The sequence below is a fragment of the Pinus tabuliformis genome, chromosome 2_1, assembly GCF_031772625.1.
Source record: "Pinus tabuliformis cultivar Carrire ecotype Pingquan chromosome 2_1, CPIR1, whole genome shotgun sequence".
Taxonomy (NCBI): domain Eukaryota; kingdom Viridiplantae; phylum Streptophyta; class Pinopsida; order Pinales; family Pinaceae; genus Pinus; species Pinus tabuliformis.
Genome location: NC_142299.1, coordinates 195392027 through 195415067, shown reverse-complemented (window position 1 = coordinate 195415067; position 23041 = coordinate 195392027).

Genomic DNA, 23041 nt, shown 5'->3' with positions numbered 1-23041 from the left:
GCAGAAAGAATTTGAAATGTCACTTCTTGGAGAATTGACATATTTTCTTGGATTGCAAATCCAACAAAATGAAGGAGGTATCTTCTTGTCTCAAACCAAATACCTCAAGCAGATCTTGAAGAAGTATGGCATGGAAGAGTCAAAGCCAGTATGTACACCCATGGTTACAGGATGCAGCCTCAGTGCAAATGATGAATCAGCAGCAGTTCACCAACCCACTTATAGATCCATGATTGGGAGTTTGCTCTATTTGACAGGTACTCGACCAGATATTACACATGCAGTAGGAATGGTTGGAAGATTTCAAGCCAACCCAAAGGAAACTCATCTTCAGGCAGTCAAAAGAATCTTCAAATATCTTCAAGGGACCCAAAACTATGGCTTATGGTATCCTAGAAATACAGATCTCACTCTTCATGCTTACACAGATGCAGATTGGGCTGGAAGTGTGGATGATAGGAAAAGCACAAGTGGTGGTGCTTTCTTCATGGGTTCCAGATTAGTATCTTGGTTCAGCAAGAAGCAGAGTTCGATTGCCTTATCTACAGCTGAAGCAGAATATGTGGCTGCAGCATCTTGTTGCACGCAACTTCTTTGGATGATGCAGACCTTGCAGGACTTTCAAATCACTTGCACTCCACCCGTCTCTATCTTATGTGATAATACAAGTGCAATCAGCATTTCAAAGAATCCAGTCATGCACTCAAAGACCAAGCACATACCAATCAAGTACCATTTTCTTCGGGAACAAGTGCTTGAGCAGAAGGTCAAGTTGGAGTATGTTCCTTCTAAGGAACAAGTTGCTGATATTCTCACAAAACCACTGCCCAGGGAAACTTTTGAATATCTCAGACAAAAGCTGGGAGTAGTTGATGCTTCATCCTGCTGTTGAAGCTTGTCTGTTCTACAGAAAAGTTGGTATACGCAAGTTACGAAAGGTATATACGCGTGTACACGCGGATTTATGCTGGGAAAGTCGCGTGTATGGTGTACGCATGTTTCAGAGAGTATATCCGCGTTCATACGCCGTTTTGTGCAGGATAAAACGCGTATATGGAGTTCTGAGCAGCAAGGGCAAACTCTGGAGTCCTGAACAGCAATGGGTATGTCAGAATTCTTCAAAGCACGGTTTCAGGGGGTGTAGCAGGCACAGGTTCAGGGGGAGCAGCTTAAAAGTCCCATAAAGTTTTGTTGGCATTCAGATGTTTTGGTTGTTGATTTCAGGAAAAGGAGCTCGGAAAGAAATCCTGGTTGCTGATCTAAAAAGATGTTTATCATATGCTGCTGGTGACTTTCATAAGTCTTGGTCTAGATCTGTTGTCTCTATGTCATGTTTCTCTCTTGTCATATCTCTTTTATGGTGTCAAGGTCATGTAACGGCCTATGTTGGTTTCCCCACTATGCCTGGGATGAATGATGTAATATAATTGGTTGTTTCTGATATGTCCCTTCTTGGTAGGGAATATGGATGTATGTATTGAGTCTTTTGGTGATAGGAAGGTCCCTTATGGTGTATAAGTCCTGTTGAAGAACATATTTTGCAAACATGAGTCAGCACAGCAAGCAGAGGTATCAGCATTTCCTCAGGGGGAGCACAGCCCTTTGCCCTTGATGTCAAAGGGGGAGAGTGACTTGGTGTGGTGGTTGCCATCAAGTCCAAAGGGGGAGATTGTTGGCATTATGATTCAAGTGTTGTCCTTGATGGCAACTCACTCAGAGGTTGGTACAGGTGCTCAGAGGTTGGTACAGGTGATGGCAACTTAATCAGAAGACAGATCCTAGTACAGCATGCCAAGGAAGTTCATATACGCAGGTTCGTTAAGCCCAAGTCGCGTGTACACGCTAGTTGGTTTCAGAAAAAGCGCGTGTATGTGGAAAAGTACCTTTGGTCCATGGTGGTTAGTCCTTGGAAGTTGTGCCTATGATTTCGGACCATTATGTCTCGACGGGCGTGTCGATCCCTAGTTTTGAAGTTGATGGTATTGTGTTACTATGGTTTTGGCTCTTGGTATTGAGCAAGGCCTAAGGCTATATAAGGAGAAGAAGATCATTAGGCAATATCATCTTTTTTGACAAGGCTTGAATATCTAAGAGAGAAAGAGATCTGATATGCAGGGTTTGGGTTGCTTGATATGAGCTAAGGAGAAATCACATCGGTGAATGGAAGACTAGATCTAAGGACAAATCGGGATCTAATGGTTTGAAATGCTCTATTATGATATGGTTGATTATGCGCAATATTATGTTCTGGATCTAACTGATGTCTGGTACAGCTGCAAGTTGAGAAAATCTATTTTTAGATCTGTACGCAGGTTGGCTTAAGTAAAAACGCGTGTACACACGGGTTTCGCTCATTGAAGTAGCATATATCTCTTAAAGCTTGATTTTTGGGTTTGCAGTTGGATCTGACTGTTATTGCAGAGTTCTGTAGACTGCTCTGGGTTCTGGTATCTGGTGATTGACAGGGTTCAGTGGTTCAGTGATTCAAAGTTTGATAATTCTAGTATTGGTTGTTTTATGCTTCATGGATCTGTTATGAAAGTTGAATGAATTGGGTTCTACAGATTGAATGTTGTGCTTCAGGAATATCCAGTCTGAAAATGTATGAAAGGTGGTACCTGAAAGAAAGAAGATTGTAGGCCAGCACCTACGTACTAGTATCTTGGCTAGTACAAGAGCAAAGGGGGTTGGAGCTCCCTTCCAAGGAAGTTTGGAGAACGAGAGAAGGTTGTAGCCTTCTGTAGGTTGTAGCCTGCGTACTGGTACAAGGCTGCACCAGTACAAAATATTTTAAACTGAAGTTTCTTATTAAAGAAAGATAGAGACGACTTGCAGCAGGTGGTTTTCACCCACATTGGGTTTCCACCTTATATCTTGGTGTTCATGTGTGTGGCTTTTGATCTGTTCTGTTATACTGCACCTGCTTACTGTTAATGTGGTGAATAATGTCTTGATGAACTTAACTGAAGAATAAGCTAACTAAATTATGAGTTTTCTTCTTATACGCTGTTTTATTTAATCACAGTAGCGTGTACACGCTGGTTCACCTAACTGAAGTAGCGTATATGTTTCTGAGCATTGAAAAGTTTGATTGATCTGATAATACTGATTCACCCCCCCCTCTCAGTATTATTTCCAACATAGTTCATTGGGTGATGGAGACAAATATATAAGCCTAGATAGGTTTACCAAGATAACTGGTTTTCTAATCAGGATTGATAAAGGCAAGGTGGATAACAGATCCTAGAACTTAGCCATTTGTTGTACATGGATGAAGACGAAGAATAACAGTGCACCACTATAGGGCATGCACAATGAATCCTAAAGTAGATTTAGAATATTAGTATGGGAACCTTTGAAAAATTAACTTAGAGCATCAAGAACATAACAAATTTTGAATTAATTTATCTTTTCCAAATGTTCAGAGGGAATGTAGTTATGAGATTATTCAAAGATAAATTGAAAAACATAGAGATACATACTAAAATCCACTATCTCATGAATCTTTATATCACTGGTTAGAATCTACTAATCTTGGAAAATGAAATAATTGAAGCATTTAAAACAAACAAACAATGACTATAATTTTCAAAAAATACAACCCTTCATATTCCTGATGAAATATATAGAAAATATGATAGAGTTCAACTCCTTGAAGTATGGTATAGATAATTAAAAAATATTTACATATTGTTTGAGAGTTTAATTGACAAAAATCATAGAACTCTGAGCTATTCAGATCACTAGTCAAAATATATTACAAGGCTATTATATGCTCCTTGTCCTAGTATCATGGAAAAATAATGAGATATCTACTATAAGATAGGATATGGCAAAGTCTGATACTTTATAGGCTTCATCTACGAAACTAAACTCGTATTCTCTCCTTGTAGCCAATGGATGCATGAACCTGGAAATGGTGCCAAAACTATGTAATTGTCTACCTTCTTTCCTACTTGCTTTCATCATGTTGAATCTTACTCCTTAGGCGAAAAAAAATATCTAATATATTACCAAAGTATACTCAAAATAAATATTGCATGATTTTTTAAGCATGGTAAACCAAAATGTGAAATATATATTAGGGTTTGGTGCAACAAAATTATGGTTTACTATAACAAAAATTAAGGTTTATACTATACTCTACCCCCAGAGTCAATTGATCACTTCCCTATGTCCTCTACAACATGATCAAGAATGTCTAATTTATCTGGACTACTTGTCAGCCTCCTCGTTAGATTTTGTGAGCTTTTACCGGTTTTTAGGTTTTTTCCTTTTTTCTTCTAAGAATAGTTTGTTTTTCTCTGTCTTTTCTGACTTTTTGAAACCTGGTATGTTTTTTCTTCTTCATCAAGCATGATGAATACGTCTTTTTATTTAGTCTTCATTTTTTCTTTTAAGTTCAACCTCGTCTTCTTAGTAGGTCGAGTGTGAGGCATTTTGCCTAGAACCCTAACTGTCTTAGCTTCCTCATCTTCTATTTTAATTTTCTATTTACCCTTTTTTCTCTTTGAGATTTGTTGTTTTATTTACTTCTCCTATAGTAAATTTATATGTTGGATTCTTTGGATTCTAGTTCTTCCTTCATAAACCTCAACCTGAAGCTCAACCTCTTGTATTTTCAGATGGACCTCCTCATGTGTTTCAACCTGGGATTGGCTAGATTGTCCTTTGGTCTCATGAGCTACAACGTGAGGAGAAAACTTATTTTGGCCTTTTTTCATATTCTATGTACAAGTGGGTTTGGGTTCCTTTGTCTCATTTGCGTTAATTGTTCCACTTGCTTATTCAACTCATGGGTATAAAAAATCCTAATGATATTGTAATGAAAAATATCATGAACTTGTAATTTAGGTCTCTTCCTTGCCTTAGTGCACATTTTCAATAAATTTTGATGTAGGAAGCATGGAAAATTCATTTTCTTAAAACATGCTAAGTGATAAAGAATCCTCATATCATATAGGTAAGCTTTGGAATACCTTGTTGGATATGGAGCCTAATTATCTTCTATATTCAAAGATTTCAGCCGAATGTATACCCTAGGAAGACTGTACACCCCTCCATGCGAGGGGGGGGGACTTGTCCCCCCAGCGGAGGTCTGGGAGCCAGCGATCCCCCGGTTGGGGTTCGGGGGCAGCGCCCCTGAAGCTAAAAAATAGATGTAAAATTGTCTTGTAAAAGTCTAGTAATTTCTAGTCAATCTGGGTCATTCATTAGGCAGATGATCTAACGGTAGAAGTTATGTTTAATTTAGGGTTTTTTGCCCTAAAAGGAAACCCCTCACTATATATGAGGGAATTGTATTGCATCTATGGACATCTGTATTCTAAGTAAGCAAGAAAGAGGAGATTGAGAGTGAAGAGGGTGTTACATCAGATCTGCTATAGGTTGTATATCTTCAGTTTGCTGGATAATATAATAAAAGAAGGACTGGCTGTTTCTCCACGGACGTAGCCCAAACTCGGTGAACCAAGTATATATGTGTCTCTCTTCTTTTATGCGTTTTCTTTATTTATATTTCTGCAATATTTTATGTGTTCCATTGCTCCGTAATATATAATTTTCTTACATACCTACCTTCACAATTGAAGAAAAGTTGGAATGTTCTAAGTGAAGTAGCCCATTCAGGTTTTGGTTTTCTTTGGAGGACTACTGCATCCTAATGTTGATTTTGGCAGTCTTATTTCAGGAAGAAATTCAAATTCACATTCATCAACCTCTTCTTCTTGAACCACCTTTCAACTTCTATTAGAAAAATTGTTGCTTCAATAATCGACTCTTCTGCGACAGGGAAGTGTAATGTCCCGATTCTAGTTCTATTACCATACAAACAGAAGAAAAAATTATGGCACCAACTAAGGTTGTTCCTATTAGAATGTTGAAAGAGTGATTCCTAACCTAAACTTCTGCAAAGATCAATCATTTTAGGTGATGAGCACTAGTATTGCAGCAAGAATGTTGTGACTCTTGGGGCTACCAACTTTAACTTTTCAACTCGGGGTTCGTACAAACTTGGAGGTGATAGTTCTGTATACACAAGTAAATGTGATGGGTCTTCTCATTGTCACTGCTAAGCTAGCGATATACCACTAAGCTTTTTCAAACAAGACTTCTATGGATTAAGAAGAAACTTGCTTATCAATGAGGGAAAGAGAAATCTACTCTAGGAGAAAGCTTGTCTACTGCAGTAAGGAAAAAATGTTGAAATCAAATGCTAAAACACACCATTTTCTAACTAACTACTAAGAGGATAGGCTTTAAAATAATGCTAAGTTAACATGTATGAAATTCTACTGTCCTAAGCATGCAAATTCAAAGCATCAAACATGATATTGTTGTGCATGTAAATGCATAACATAATTATGTTTTTACTTTTGTCTTTTTTTATGTGAAAGTGTGAAAGCTAATCTCTTTTGGATGTGGAAGGTGGCTTAGGGATAATGGTGAATGTCGGTTGGGGAGACCAGTAGGGGATCTTTTCTAACTTGCAAGAGGATTTTTCCTCAATTCGGTCTCAAAACATGCCACTACAGGTAAACCTATAGGATGTCCTAATGCGTTCTACGGATGTCATGAAAACCTATAGAATTCCATGTATTTCTACAGGATACATCCGAGAGAAAAAGGATGAGTGTTGAAGGTGATGGAATATTTAGGGAAGGTGGTTGGCGGATGGAATGAGGCAAGTGAGTTCCTAGGACTACTTCAGAACTCAAAACCAAGGTTGGGAGATGGATGGATTTTCTCAACAAGCTTGGAGATATTTCCTTGTGAAATGATGGAATTGGTGAGGGCTTTAGTGAAAGAAAAGAATTATCACGGATGGATGAAGTTGGAATCAGGTTGACTATGAAATCTCTCTGTACTTTTGAAACACCTACACTACATCAAACATTGAAATTTACCCAAAAATCATGTAAACAAGAAAAATATCACTTATCTAAGGAAAGCAAAATTTCATGAGCTGGCTGCCTACTTTATGCTCAAGGAGGAATTTCCATAATGACATGGAATATTGTTGAGATCTAATGTAATTCTGAAGGTAAAAGAAATGATAACTAAATCCTACTCTTGCAAACTAATGAAATACTGGCCTAAGTACAAAAAACCCTAAATTCCATGAGAAATTAGGATTCTGTGTTTTTGGGGTTGCATAGGAGTTCTTTACTCAAACCACGATCTCTAAAGGATGGATTGAGGCCAAAAACACCTATTGATAGATTTTTTATGTTCCTTTATCTCTTCTAAAATACTGTTGAAGTAAAGCACAAAGGGAAGCAAACTAATAAGAAAACTAATCAAATCTACACTACTTGCAGTGAAATAATTCTAAATACAATTCAACCATTAATCTATGAATTCAATCTAAGCATACAAATACAAGAAGAGGAGCCTTTAATGCTAGGTTTGGGCCCTAAACCAATAGCTTCAACCCTTTGAGTTAACTCAATGCTAGATCTAGGAATCGCTCGTTCTCATTATCAAAACAGAAAATTACATGTTGGGCGCAAGATCCCCCAAGGGAAGTTTTGGGGCTTAGAGCCCAGATTTTGGTCGCAAATTGTAACTTCAATATAAAGACTCCACATTTTATTGGTATGCATCACGTAGCTTGTAAATGAGTCATATGGTTGTCCGCTCTTAATTTTGTAATGTAATTTTAGCTATAGAGATCTACCCATGGTCCGCAGACCATGGGATTGTATAAATAGAGCGAGGCTCTAAGTTGTAAAGCTAATTAATTGAAGATCATGGAATAGAAGCATAGAGAAATATCAAAAGTGTAAACTTAAACATGGGATTTTAGCCCCAAAAATTCCCTTGGGGGTGTGGAGTACTAAAAAGGTATGTTTTTAATGATCATTTCAATGGCTTTTCAGTGGGACTTGTGAATCTTTTACATCATGAATGTGGAAAACAATAGAGAATTAAGACTTAACCACTGATAGTTTTCATTCTCCTGTGCAGGAAAGGGTAAAAACGAGGAGCTTTTGTTCCAAAGAAAAAGACAAGAACAGGCTAACTGCTGTCCCTTTGACGAAGGACCGAGTACAAACAAGGCAAAGCAGGTTGAAGCAAACCGGTCCGGAAAAGGAGGAGAAGGCACCAACTCGGCGGAGGAGAAAAGAGGTGATTAAGGATTAACAGTTTGGCGAATCCCTCAGGATCTTCGATCCTGAGGGATCGCTCCTTTATTTATCTTATCGCTTAGACATCTCCGCCGTTACCCTTATATAAAGGGATGACATTGTTAGTCTGGGGGACAATGCTTTTATGTAACTTCTTGTTAAAGATTGAACTTTGATCATCGAGTCTCGTTGAACTTGGCTCATTGTACTTTCTGTTTTATGCATTAATATAAACTTGGTGATTATCTTATCTCTTCGTCTGGATTAACTTAAAGCGGTGTACCCTTGAGGCTAAGGGCTCGGCCCCGGAGGACACTTGCTTTTGTATCACTACGATTTTATTTCTGCGTGGTTTGCTTATCGTCATTAGTTGGTAATCTGATATTCTTTATAAGTTACATCACATTCTCTATTAAGATTCGTTCATTAAGGTTCTTTATATTGAATCTGCATTATATCATCAATACTTTCAGAGTGGATTCAATATTATTGGACTTAGTTGAACATTGTTACCATTATGTTACAAAGCTTTTTTGCTGTGTATTTGTGTTAAGGAAATTATCTGAAAGGTGTGTTCTTTATGATTCAGGATTCATGCTGTTCCATTTTGAAACACAGTTGTAATTCCTGTTGATGATTGGTGTTAAATCAGATTACTTCTTCCAAGTGTTGTGTGTGTATGATTTCCACATGCTGTTCCATAATTAGTAATTAATGTTGTTCCATTAGTTGGTTACATGATTTGCTTGGAGAATGAAAGATTGGAGTTTTGATTACAATGAGTGCGTTTGAGTTGACAGGATAAAGTTTGACTATTGCTCGCGAGGTTTAGTTATAGCGATTGCTATTCCATTTCAGAATTGTTGTTCCATTTTAAGCATTGTTGTTCCATTCTAGATTTGTTGTTCAATTTCCTATTTGTCGTTCCATTTTTATCTGCTGTTTCATTTACTCGCATTTGGTGTGAGAGACGATCTGTGGCTGTAGTGAGCCTCGACATTTACTGCCTCACTCCTAGACTCGTGGTCCATGCTCTAATTTCCTTTCCATCAGTTTCCAAAGGGATGGGCTATTGTTGTCGAACCCTTGACTGATAAAGTTGCCTAGCTTTAAGAGTGTGTGCTTTAGTCATTTAAGGTAACTTAGTCATAGACAAGCTCTTGTATTTTTGTAGAACGCTGTACTACTAGCATTACTCTAACAAATAGCCTCAGATTGAGTCATTCTTTGAAATAACCAAACGCTCCCAGATTGACATATTAATGTGAGGTAATTAGAGGTGAAAGACACCCTTTTTATAGCTCTACTTTTTGGCGCCGTTGTCGGGGAAAGAGTGTAGCCATTTGTCTTTTTCAGAGTAGTGTACGAACCTACTAGGGAAGAGTTGGATCTTAAAAACGAAAGGTAAGAACCTGCGTGCGAAGCATGTAAAATCCCTGCTCCACTGTCCGCTTTCCTAACAGATTTGCTCTTGCTTTGATTGAATAGAATTTAGCAGTTCATTTGAGTGCATGACTAAGCAGAAAAAACCAGAAAAGAATATCAAGCTTCCATCCAAACCCGAAAAAGCTAAGGGGCCGGTGACCCTTGGCTGAACAACTTTCATAGATGAAATCTATAAGAAAACAAAATCTCAGCCATCAGTAGGTCCCAGGAAAATCATTTCTAAATAACCTACTAGTTCCCTTCAGGCCACAAGATCACCGTCTGTAGCCTTTGCTGAGGTGCATAGTCAAACTGAAGAGCAGGACTTTCAGGAAATTGAAAATTCTACTCCAGAACTATTGTAGGAAGGGAATTTCAGCAACTTTTGTGAAGGAGAAGGAGAAACAGGGGAAACCGAGGAACAAAAATCTCCCATTGGAACAGATCAGCCATTAAATAGCCCAAATAAGGGGAGCGCTGCAAAAATCATTGTTGAAGGAATTCAATCTCCTCAGACATCAGGTATTCCTCTCATCCCAGATAAAGGAAGTGCCATTAAAACTATCTCTGCTAAAATCATTCCCTCTCAACCTAGGAATACCCTCCTAGATATCCCAGAAGGTTATTGGCATATATTCGACCCTATGGCTTAGAACTAGCCAAATACTCAAACCTCTACATTACAATACCCTATAGTGGATTCTGCAGCAAATGCGCCCATGAAAGCTATCCCTCTTCAACATATCCCTACATTTCACTGTCTCACATCAGAAGATCCAGATGCATTTTTATTTGAATTTGATGTGTTGTGTAGGGGATATGATTACACCACCGATCCCCAGAAATTGAAATTATTCTCCTCTACATTAAAGGGGGCTGCTCTAAGATGGTTTATGGGACTAGGTGGTGGGGTCATCAACAATTGGGATCAAATGAAAGAATCCTTCTTAAAAAATATCAGGATTATTGTAGGTCTAGAGAATTGAAAGAGAAATATTTCAAATGACAGCCAAACTAAACGAAACATTAGAAGAATATGTGGAGCTTTTTCAATACAATTTACAAAGATCTCCTTATGCATCACTACCTTTACCTGATAATGTGTTAAAAACTGCATTGATAAGGGGCATGAAGGAACAGTGGATCGAAACATTAAACATCATGGGAAAAGGGGATATTTATCAAGAGAATTTTGCTGTGATTATTGATTCATGCATCAGGAGTTCGAGAGGCAGCACAAGAATAAAACCGGAAGAATATGATCAGTTTAGACAATAAAATATCAACAGAAGGAGTAACGCGTGTGGAGATTGGAAATTTATTAGAAAATTTTAAAACTAATATTCTAGGGACACTAACTACACAACTTGATATTATGCAGGCCAAACAGAAGCAGATGGAGGCAAAACAGAATTTGGCAATCTTCTGCCCTCGATGCAGAAAAAAACATAGTCACAAGGAGTGTCCATTGGATACAGTCCAAACAAGTGCCATCTGTACAAACGATCATCTTACGGAAAGCTGCCCCTCACTTCCTGGATTAAAAGCAGTATACAAGGAAGTAGAGGAAGAACCAGAATCGGTGTACTTGATCAACTAGCGCCGCCAGTGGCAGCCAAGACAATCTGGTATGTTTTCAGATCCAACCTCTTCTTTTCAGCCTCCACAATATAATGCTCAACGATATAATATGTGGCAAAATCAGCCCCCATCCCCATTCTCAAACTGGTCACCACCATCGTTTCCTTCTTCAAACCCATGGTTGAATCAGCCAAACCAATCTGGTTGGCCGAATTTCCCTTATACTCCACCATATTTGCAAAATAGCCCATATCCTCTGCAATGGACTCCCCCTACTTCACAAGGTTCACCCTGGCAGACAAACTGGCAAAGATCGATGCAACAGCCAGTAGGAACTATTCCGCTACCTCAACCTACTCTGCCAACTCTACAACAAATCCCCAGTCTAATTTGAGACCGCAACTCCTTGCCCAACCCAACCCCAATCCAAATAACAGACCAGTCCAATCTCTTCAAATCATATAATCACCAGAAATAGGACCCAACCTGCGGGAGTGTAATGATCTTCAATTACGATTTGGACGTATCATTGAAAATGAGGGAGATAAAACAGTTTGTATTGAAGATCAGTTAGTAAGAGAACATCAGTTGTAACAAGAGGATGCAAATAAGCAGCAGCCTCATAGTCAAGCAACCACATCCTCTCCCCCGTTCCCAGAACGATTAGTCATACCTCGACCTTTACAGTATCCTGACTTTGACATTCTGGGGGAATTACAAAATTTGTATATAAAAATCCCGTTCCTCCAAGCCATTCAAGATATTCCTATATATGCAAAAACTATTAAAGAATTGTGCATAAAGAAACCAAGGAGGAATATAACAACTAATCCAAGAGTCCAAGTAGTCGGTACTTTATCTTATCTCTTATCTGGGAAAGAAACACCCATTAAATATGAAGACCCAGGAAATCCAATTGTAACTGTTCAAATTTACGGTCAGACCTTGTCTAATGCCTTAGTTGATCTAGGAGCTGCAATCAATATTTTAACAACCACCACCTGTCAAAAACTCGACATTACATCTGTAGAACCTACCTCTACTTTGTTAGAATTGGCCGACCGATCTGTGATTAGACCAGAGGGTACTCTACACGATGTCATGGTCTCTGTAGATTCCCGGGAATATCCGACCGATTTCCTGATAATTAATCCAAAAACCCGACTTGATGGACACCCGCTAATCCTAGGTAGGACTTTGCTTGCCACCGCCGATGCTTACATTGGTTGCCGGCAAGGAAATATGACCATAACTAAAGGACTTGATATTAAGAATTTGGTTCTATACCCTCTAGCGCAACCAAGTCTCACAATAATTAAAACTAACAAGTATCCTATATCATACCTTACTGATAACATTAGATCTCCATTGACTATACAAGAGGCACTTGATTTTAAAGATCAAACAGAAGATGATGCCATTAACAATTTCATTACTCAAATTGAAGCTGGATCCTGCACACAATGTCACATGATAGAAGCAGCATTTGATAATGAATTAGAAGAAGATCCTCTGAAAGACACACATGATCAAACAATACCTGTTACTTCTGTCGCAAATAGTAAAATTGTGGAAATTGAACCGGGAAAAACTTTAAATATCAATGCCAACCTTGCATCTGAACAAGAAACTAAGCTCATCCATTTGTTAAGAAAATATCAACATGCATTTGCATGGGATTACCCTGATATGAAAGGAATCGACCCACATTTGTGTACACACCACATTTATATAGAAAAAGATGCTAGACCTGTCCGTCAATCGCAAATAAGACTTAATCCTCATCTAAAGGATGTGGTGAAAGTGGAACTTCAGAAACTGTTATATGTCAATTTTATTTATCCTATTTCTGACAGTAAATGGGTCTCTCCGCTTGTGGTGGTACCAAAAAAGAATGGGAAATGGAGAATTTGTGTGGATTACAGGGAACTCAATAAAGCAACACAAAAATACCACTTTCCTCTCCCATTCATAGACCAAGTGCTAGATACTTTGGCAGGAAAAAAATTATTTTCCTTCCTGGATGGCTTCAGTGGATATAATCAGATTCAGATTGCCCCTGAAGACCAGGACAAACCAACTTTCACTTGTCCTTGGGGGACATTTGCCTACCGAGTTCTACCTTTTGGCCTATGTAATGCTCCCGCCACATTCCAAAGGGCTATCCTTAGCATTTTTGCAGATTTAATAAATGATGGACTTGAAGTATATATGGATGACTTTACACCCTATGGAGATGATTTTGATCCAGCACTAAATACCCTAGAAAACGTCCTACAACGTTGTATAGCTACCAGGATTTGCTTAAGTCACGAAAAATGTTACATGATGATGACTTAAGGACTTATTCTAGGACACTATGTTTCAGCAGCCGACATTCAGGTAGACTTGGCCAAAATCCAAATACTATTGCTTATTCCCACTCCTACTACTCAAACAGAGGTACGCAGCTTTCTTGGATTTTCTGGATGTTATAGACGATTTATAGAACATTATTCACACATTGCTGCACCTTTATATGCACTAACTGGTAACGTTGATTTTCTTTGGATAGAAAAATGTGAACGTGCTTTCAAGGATTTAAAGAAGCTTGTATCCACAGCCCCAATCCTGCAAGGACCAAACTGGGATCTGCCATTTCAGATATCAGCTGATGCCTCAGATACAGCCATTGGCGTAGTCCTTGGGCAGGAAGAAGATAAAAAACCATATGCTCTCTATTACATCAGCAAAAATTTATCCCCTGCTAAATTAAATTACACTGTTACTGAAAAAGAATTCCTAGCTTTAATACATGCTGTCGATAAATTTAGACATTATATTATTAGCTATCCTGTTATTTTATATACAGATCATTCCACCATAAATATTTAGCAAATAAGCCTGTCACAAATGCCAGAATAACTAGATGGTTGATTTTATTGCAGGAATTCGATATCACAATCAAGGACCGGCCTGGCAAAGAGAATCCTGTAGTCGATTTTCTCTCGATAATGCCAAATCCAATTGATGCAGCAGCAGTTGAAGATCAATTTCTGGGCGAACATCTATTTGTTGTTGTCGTTCAAACACCCTGGTATGCCGATGTTGCCAATTACCTTGCAGTAGGTAAACTACCAAAACACTTAACCCCTAATGAGCGAAAATAGATTGTTCAGAAGAGTAGTTGATTCTCCTGGACTAGGGGCTATTTTTTTCACACAGGGGCAGACATGCATATCAGGAGATGTGTTCGAGAAGATGAAATCTTTGACATCTTAAAAGCCTGTCACGACGGACCATGTGGGGGACACTTCGCTAAGCGTAGAACTGGACACAAAGTATTACAGACAGGATATTACTGGCCCATGATTTTCAGAGATGCAACGAAATTTGTCCAAGCCTGTGACAGCTGCCAGCGAGAAAGATGTCCTGGTCAAGCTGACGAGATGCCTCTCAAACCACAGTTAGTCATCGAACCATTCGAGCGATGGGCTCTTGATTTCGTTGGACCCATCAACCCCTCATCAAATCAGAGAACATATATCTTGGTGGCAACAGAATATGTCACCAAGTGGGTTGAAGCAGAAGCATTGTCAAGAGCCATAGAGGACTCTATCATACAGTTCCTGTTCCATCTATTTGTACGTTATCGCCTTCCAAGGGAAATAATTACAGACAGAGGACCACAATTTGCTGGCAATAGATTAGCGACAACACTTAATAATTATCATGTCCATCACAAAATCACTACTCCATATCATCCATAGGCGAATGGACAAGTAGAAAGCAACAATAAGGTAATAGAATCAATCCTAACGAAAACCATTGCGTCACATAAGCGTGATTGGGCTGCCTGACTACCTGAAGCACTCTGGGCCTATAGAACAACATGGAGAAGCACCACTGGTTACTCACCTTATCAATTAGTGTTTGGAAAACAACCCATTTTTCCTATAGAATTTGAAATCCAAACAATACGAACAGCACAGGAAGTTGGCTTGGATCTAACTGAGGCACAGATTAATCGACTACAACAGATCAATGAATTGGACGAAATTAGGCTCTTTGCACTACAAAATACAACATTGATTCAACAACAGTGAGCTAAATGGCATGATGCCCTCATCAAAAACAAAGTCTTCCACGAGGGAGACTGGGCCCTATTATATGACTCTCGATTTCAGGACTTCCCTGGGAAACTCCAGACTTGTTGGTTGGGACCATACAAAATCCAGAAGGTACATGACAATGGGACCATCAATTTAATCACCATTGACGGTTCTGGATATACCTTCAAAGTGAATGGCCGCTGAGTTCGTCTCTATCATAAACCACTCACTCGGGAATCCTTCTACCAATAGCTACGCAGAGACGCAGATATGGAGATTTTAGGAGAGGAAGAGAAGTCTTCCTCACCTGTAATTCATTAAGGAATTCATTTCTTTTCACAATTTGTACATAATTTCTTTTCTTCAAACTCGTTTGTGTACATATAGATTTCAATTTTTTGTCGTTCCTGAAACGAATGGCATTTGCGTGTTTCTGCTGTTCCTTTTCAAAAGAAACAACATTTTTTATTTCTCGATTTTTTTCTGCTGTTCCTTTTCAAAAGGAACAACACTTTCAATTTTTCTGCTGTTCCTTTTCAAAAGGAACAACACTTTTGATTTCTTTGCTGTTCCTTTTCAAAAGGAACAACACTTTTGATTTTTCTGCTGTTCCTTTTCAAAAGGAACAACACTTTTGATTTTTCTGTTGTTCCTTTTCAAAAGGAACAACACTTTTGATTTTTCTGCTGTTCCTTTTCAAAAGGAACAACATTTTTTATTTTTTTGTTGTTCCTTTTCAAAAGGAACAACACTTTTGATTTTTCTGCTGTTCCTTTTCAAAAGGAACAACACTTTTGATTTTTCTGTTGTTCCTTTTCAAAAGGAATAGCACTTTTGATTTTTCTGCTGTTCCTTTTCAAAAGGAACAACACTTTTGATTTTTTTGTTGTTCCTTTTCAAAAGGAACAACACTCTTGATTTTTTTGTTGTTCCTTTTTCAAAGGAACGACGTTCGCTTGTCTTGTTGTTCCTTTTCTAAAAGGAACAACATTTTGATTTTTGTTGTTCCTTTTTCAAAAGGAACGCCATTGGTGTGTTTTGTTGTTCCTTTTTCAAAAGGAATGGCATTGCTGTGTTCTGTTGTTCCTTTTTCAAAAGGAATGGCATTTTCACTTTTGAAACCTATGCTCCTTTATTGTTCTAGCATACTTTTTCTCTCTTTGTGAAACAACTTATCCCTTTTGCTGGTCCAAGTTTGAGGATGCTTCTTGCCCTTGTTCTTTCAAAGTATTTTAGAGACAGCTATGCACTTATGCAATGAATACAAAATCACAACATACTAAAATCAGGCAATTATAAATCACTATCTTTATAAGGCTATGTATTGGTAAGAGGACAGAAGGAAGGACATACTTATCTTTTGTTGTCATTGTCTTACTAATTTTGCCCTGATTGGTTATCTTTATCATGCCATTCTTTTTTTAATTCCCTTTGATTTTTGTTCAGGAATAAGAGCAAAGGGTTTATATCCTCCTATTGAGATGATAAGACTTCTTCCACCATTCCTACTCTTAAGGAGTGTTGAACCACCCTTTGTGGATATATAAGGAAAAGTGCTTTATGAAAAAAAGAGAGAAAGAAAAAGCAAATGAATTATAAATTTTCAAATGCAGGATAGGGGGTCTCATCAAGAGCCAGCCTACCATGATCATGAGGATGGAAGTGAAGTGGCATTCCCACTATGGCCACCACACCAGGGATATGGTCCAAAAGGTATAGCAAATAACAAACCTTGGAACAGGAGGTCTCATCACGAGCCGGCCTGCCCACTCTTCGCCCCCTCCTCATGAATGGAATTATGGCTAACTGGTTACCAAGCCAGCATAATGGCCTACACTTTGACATCACATTCCTTAATATGCACATAAAGGATCATGGTTCCAGGGGTGAAATAAACAACTCTGCCAAGGTTATGGACACGTGTCGGCAGCAGAGCACTGTTAATGGTATCAAAGTCACATTAATTACACCAATAGGTAGGATACTAATACTCTTTTCTTTCTTATATCCTAGGCACTAATCATACATTATTTCCCAACTTATATATCGCATGAACATTTATTACACCAATCATGGCAAAGGAGGTGACAATGACCACTTGAGATTTGTCAAGTATGACAGATGTCCTATCCCCCGCCCTCGCATCATATCACAACAGCCTCTTACGTAATACGCGATCCAACTTTACGCCTCGATTTCGGCAATCCGTTGTTTTTCTAAACATGGCATATTTTCATACACTGTTCCTTTATGACTTGGTTACAGATCGGGTGCCGCTCCTTTCTTTGACGGCTGGGGCAGCCTATCGCATTGTGGGGAGGGAGGTTAACCTCATTATTCCCCGGGTTATGTGTCAGCTCACTATTCGGGAAAGACAGTGTACTAGGAAATGGCATGGTTTAACGGCATGATATTTCTATTTTTTTTTCGACACAAGTTGATGTTCATAAGCCATTTCTGTTGCATACTCTGTGTTTTTTCTAAATCCGACGATTACTACCCTCTCTGTGTTTCAAATAGCACAAGCAGTTGCTGTTCCATTGAGAATCCACAGTGAAACCATGGGAGGAAGGGAAATTCAAAGCGAACCACAGGAGTTGACAGTCTCCGCTGCTGCTCGGGAGATCCTAGAAAGAGCAGGATGGCTGACTTATCTCAGTCGCCTACAGGAGTCCAATGAAACAGTGGTGATGGAATTTCTGCAGAACCTGCAGGAGGATCACTCCACGGTGAGGGGGAAGCGGATAGCGGTCACCGACGATATAATCGCAGAAGTCTCGGGACTACCAGCCACCGGACCTGTATGGACATTAAAGAAGGAAAGACTCCAGAAGATCATGGAAATTTTCCAGGACGAAGGCCAGAGCTTAACGATTAAAGGGAAGGGAGTTCTGCCGGCAACGCTAGGAGAACCCTGGGCAAAATTAGCAAGAACAATGCAAATCTACATCACCTGCGAGGGGAGAAAAGACATGGTAAGCCCACGACATCTTAAACTCTTAGCTGTTTTAAAGCAGAAATGCTCTGTAAATCTTCCTGCACTTTTGAATTCTTTACTTCATGACATTGCACGAAGCCTGAAAAAGGCACAGCATGTAGAGTCAGTTGTCAGCCACCATGGATTAATCCAACTAATAGTTAGTCATAGCCTCACCCAGCAGCAAAGAAGCTGGGAAGAATTAATTGCAATAATTAAGTGGAGAGCGACAACACCTTCCCCAAAATGTAAACATACTACAAGCACACCAAAACGTCCAGAAAAACGTAGAGAATTAAGAAAACAAAAACATGTTGCGAGCACATCCGAACGACCACAAACGCGCCAGGAATCAGCAAAGCGTAAGCATGACACTGATACACCGGAACAACCAGAGAAACGCAGAAAATCAGTCTGGTTAGCCCGGATAAGAGGAAGGCTGGAAAAACTCCAGGAAAGCACTAGCCAGCTAGTGGTAATTGAGGACGAGCAACCCTCACGACCAGAAGTAGAAGAAGAACAAGTCGAAGGAGAAAAGGAAAGAGAGGCCAAGGAGGCTGAGTGATCCGAAGAGGAAAATGATGAAGCAGCTGAGCATTCAGAAATAGAAGCTGAGCCTCCTGAGACAGAAGCTGAGCATCTTGAAATGGAAGTCGAGCATCTTGAGGGAGAAGTGGACAATCCAGGCAGGAGGAGGAAATGGGACAGTAGGTAGGTAGCCCACCATAGGACCCAGAGGGAGAAGAGGAATTGGCCGCAATCTTGGCCAATATGGGTGAGTATGGCCAGCCTTCCACTCCATCATACCTCCGTGACAAAACCAAGGAAGAAGATGCACCCGAAAAACCACATGCAGAAGAGGCAAAAGAAGGAAATCTGCTTGTTCATGATCGAAAGGAGATAGGATACACTGAACGAAAACAATCTGTTCCCATGGCACCAGAGGAAATTCCAAAGGAAGTAAGGATAGAAAGCAAAGCCACGGAATCAGTTAGGGTTCTGACCCCAGAACAACCAACACAAAACAGTGAAGAAGCACCCCAGGAGAAAGATCTAGGGACTAGTCACGGCCCAGAACGCAGCAAAAAGCCTGCTGTTCCTTCTAATAAAACATTGGAAATTAGAGAATTACGAAAGGAACAATGGAGGTTATTGAGAATAATAGCCCAGCTCCACCAGCAGATCAGGATCCTGAAAGCGAGGCAGAGGACAAGGAAGACCGCCGGGAAGAAAAAGATGACCACTGCAGTAAGAATCCGCAGGATAAAACGGTGGAGGACTAAAAATCGCTCTGTTGATCAAAACCCTGCTGAAAATCCAACTGTTGTTCCGAATGAAGCTGAAGGTCCAGCTACTGTTCCAAATGAAGCTGAAGGTCCAACTACTGTTCCAAAGGAAGCTGAAGGTCCAACTGCTGTTCCAAATGATGCTGAGGGACAGACTGTTGTTCCATTCGAAAAGGAACAACTGCAAGCTGGTATTCATGTTAAAAAAGAAAAGGACAACAAGGAGATTCAAACAGAGGCACCACCCTCAGGGGTGATAAGGGTTCTGAACTCGAAACAACGCAATAAGAAAGTTCAGGTAAAACTCCTGGCCTCCACTGATGCATGGAAAAGAGATCCAAAGATGAGGACCTTGCACAAGGGATTGAAACAGGCTCAGCAAGAAATGGAGAGGCTTAGAGAGCAAACAGTCCCTCGTGAGAAGTATGAAGAACTCCAACAGCAACTAAGGAACGTCAACCAATCCGAAAGCCAGGCCTTTGAAGGGTGGCAAAAGGAACAAGAGAAAGTTGCAAAGGTAACCCGTAGGCTAGATACTGTTATCAAACAGATGGATACCTTGTGTTCTTTATACAATGATGTTTTAGCATGTAGGGCCCCTGCCAAAAAATATGCTCTGTTTTTATTGGAACGATACTTACAATTAAAAATAAAGGTTGTTAAAGTAGGCGCCCCAATACAAATTAACATTGTCAATGATTTTATAGATTGTTGTAAACATTATGGGGTGAAGGTCCAGAGATTGCTATGCGAATTTTATTTGCATAACCTCGTGCTAGATCAGGAGACTGAGTTGAACCCTGGCCCTTTTGTTGGGGACATTCAATTGCAAGCATTCATCTCATTCGGGGTTAATCTGATTAAATGGCTCAAAGCCTATAACACTTTCCAGAGACAGGAAAATGGCCTAGACTTGTGGATAAGGGCTGAGCCTAGGGACCCAATACGGTTATGGAAAGCACATAGAAACCTTATGAGAACTCCGGGTGTCATCAAAACGTTAGGACCCATGCATGAGGCACTCATTCGACAAAGTTTAGAATATTTTCTTTTTATCAAAGACCTCGCCATTGATGCAGCCAAATTCCGGTACCGAATCTCTAATCCAAACATCCAGCTTAGGGAGCCATTTAAGTATGAGAGTTTTCAATTAGCTACCAATCATTTGAACCTCTATGGCGAAAACATTTTGAGGGCAAGGCCATCCTGGTTAGGATATAGATTCTGCAGTCCAATTATATGGCACCCTGCACCCAGATACCAAGCCCTATATGAGATGCCTGAGGGTCAGACAGACCAGTTCTTTGACTACCTAGTCACTCACCATGGTTGTAGGCCTCCGCATGAGATTCCTTCTCCAGCCTATTCTCTCACTGCTTTGCATGTCAACTACAACGTTTTCATGAGGGCATGAAACAGGGTAAGCAGGGGGGTGTGTGGAGTACTAAAAAGGTATGTTTTTAATGATCATTTCAATGGCTTTTCAGTGGGACTTGTGAATCTTTTACATCATGAATGTGGAAAACAATAGAGAATTATGATAAAATATGTGGAATTAGTATGCAAGACTTAACCGCTGATAGTTGTCATTCTCCTGTGTAGGAAAGGGTAAAAACGAGGAGTTGCTGTTCTAAAGAAAAAGACAAGAACATGGTAAATTTTGTCCCTTTGATGAAGGATCGAGTGCAAACGAGGCAAAGCAGGTTGAAGCAAACCGGTCTGGAAAAGGAGGAGAAGGCACCAGCTCGGCGGAGGAGAAAAGAAGTGATTAAGGATTAACAATTTGGCGAATCCCTCAGGATCTTCGATCGGAGGGATCGCTGCTTTATTTATCTTATCGCTTAGACATCTCCGTTGTTACCCTTATATAAAGGGAAGGCACTGTTAGTCTGGGGGACGATGCTTTTATGTAACTTCTTGTTAAAGATTGAACTTTGATCATCGAGTCTTGTTGAACTTGGCTCATTGTACTTTCTGTTTTATGCATTAATATAAACTTGGTGATTATCTTATCTCTTCGTCTGGATTAACTTAAAGTGGTGTACCCTTGAGGCTAAGGGCCTGGCCTCAGAGGACACTTGCTTCTGTATCACTACGATTTGATTTCTGTGTGGTTTGCTTATCGTCATTAGTTGGTAATATGATATGCTTTATAAGTTACATCAGATGCTCTGTTAAGATTCGTACATTAAGGTTCTTTATATTGACTCTGCATTATATCATCAATACTTTCAGACTGGATTCAATATTATTAGACTTAATTGAACATTGTTATCATTATGTTACAGAGCTTTTTTGCTTTATATTTGTGTTAAGGAAATTATCTGAAAGGTGTGTTCTTTATGATTCAGGATTCATGCTGTTCCATTTTGAAACACAGTTGTAATTCCTGTTGATGATTGGTGTTAAATCAGATTACTTCTTCAGAGTGTTGTGTGTGTATGATTTCCACATGTTGTTCCATAATTAGTAATTAATGTTGTTCCATTAGTTGGTTGCGTGATTTGCTTGGAGAATGAAAGATTGGAGTTTTGATTACAATGAGTGCGTTTGAGTTGACAGGATAAAGTTTGATTATTGTTTGCGAGGTTTAGTTATAGCGATTGCTGTTCCATTTCAGAATTGCTGTTCCATTTTAAGCATTGTTGTTCCATTCTAGATTTGCTGTTCAATTTCCTATTTGCCATTCCATTTTTATCTGTTGTTTCATTTACTCGCATTTGGTGTGAGAGACGATCTGTGGTTGTAGTGAGCCTCGGAATTTACTGCCTCGCTCCGAGACCCGTGGTCCATGCTCTAATTTCCTTTCCATCAGTTTCCAAAGGGATGGGCTATTGCTGTCGAATCCTTGACTGATAAAGTTGCCTAGCTTTAAGAGTGTGTGCTTTAGTCATTTGAAGTAACTTAGTCATAGACAAGCTCTTGTATTTTTGTACAACACTGTACTACTAGCATTACTCTAACAAATAGCCTCGGATTGAGTCACTCTTTGAAATAACCAAACGCTCCCGGGTTGACATATTAAAGTGAGATAATTAGAGGTGAAAGAGACCCTTTTTATAGCTCTACAGGGGGGTCCTTCTCCCAACATGGATGAAACTCAAATGTGTTTGGAAAAATAATGAGAGGGGGGTTTGAATCAATAATTCACTTTTAGTTTCAATTTCTTATTCAAAATTATATATGATAATATTATTTATGAAACTTGTGTGTGTATGTGGCTTCAGTGAACTAAAACTACATTTATCTAGTTTACTTATTTTTCATACTTTCCATTACATGTTTAAATTTACCATTGCATCATTATTTATTTAGTCATTCATTATGCAGTATTAATCAACACATAAGAAATACATCAACACCAATGGACACCAGGATTTTAGGTGGAACCCCAATGAGGGAGAAAACCACCACTCTTGTTGTCTTTGTCTTATTACTTTATTTGAAATAAATCTTCATTACATCTTGTACTGGGGAAAACTCTTACCAACACATAGGCACCCACCTACAGGAGGTTACAACCTCCACTTTTTACCCAAAACCCATTGGAAT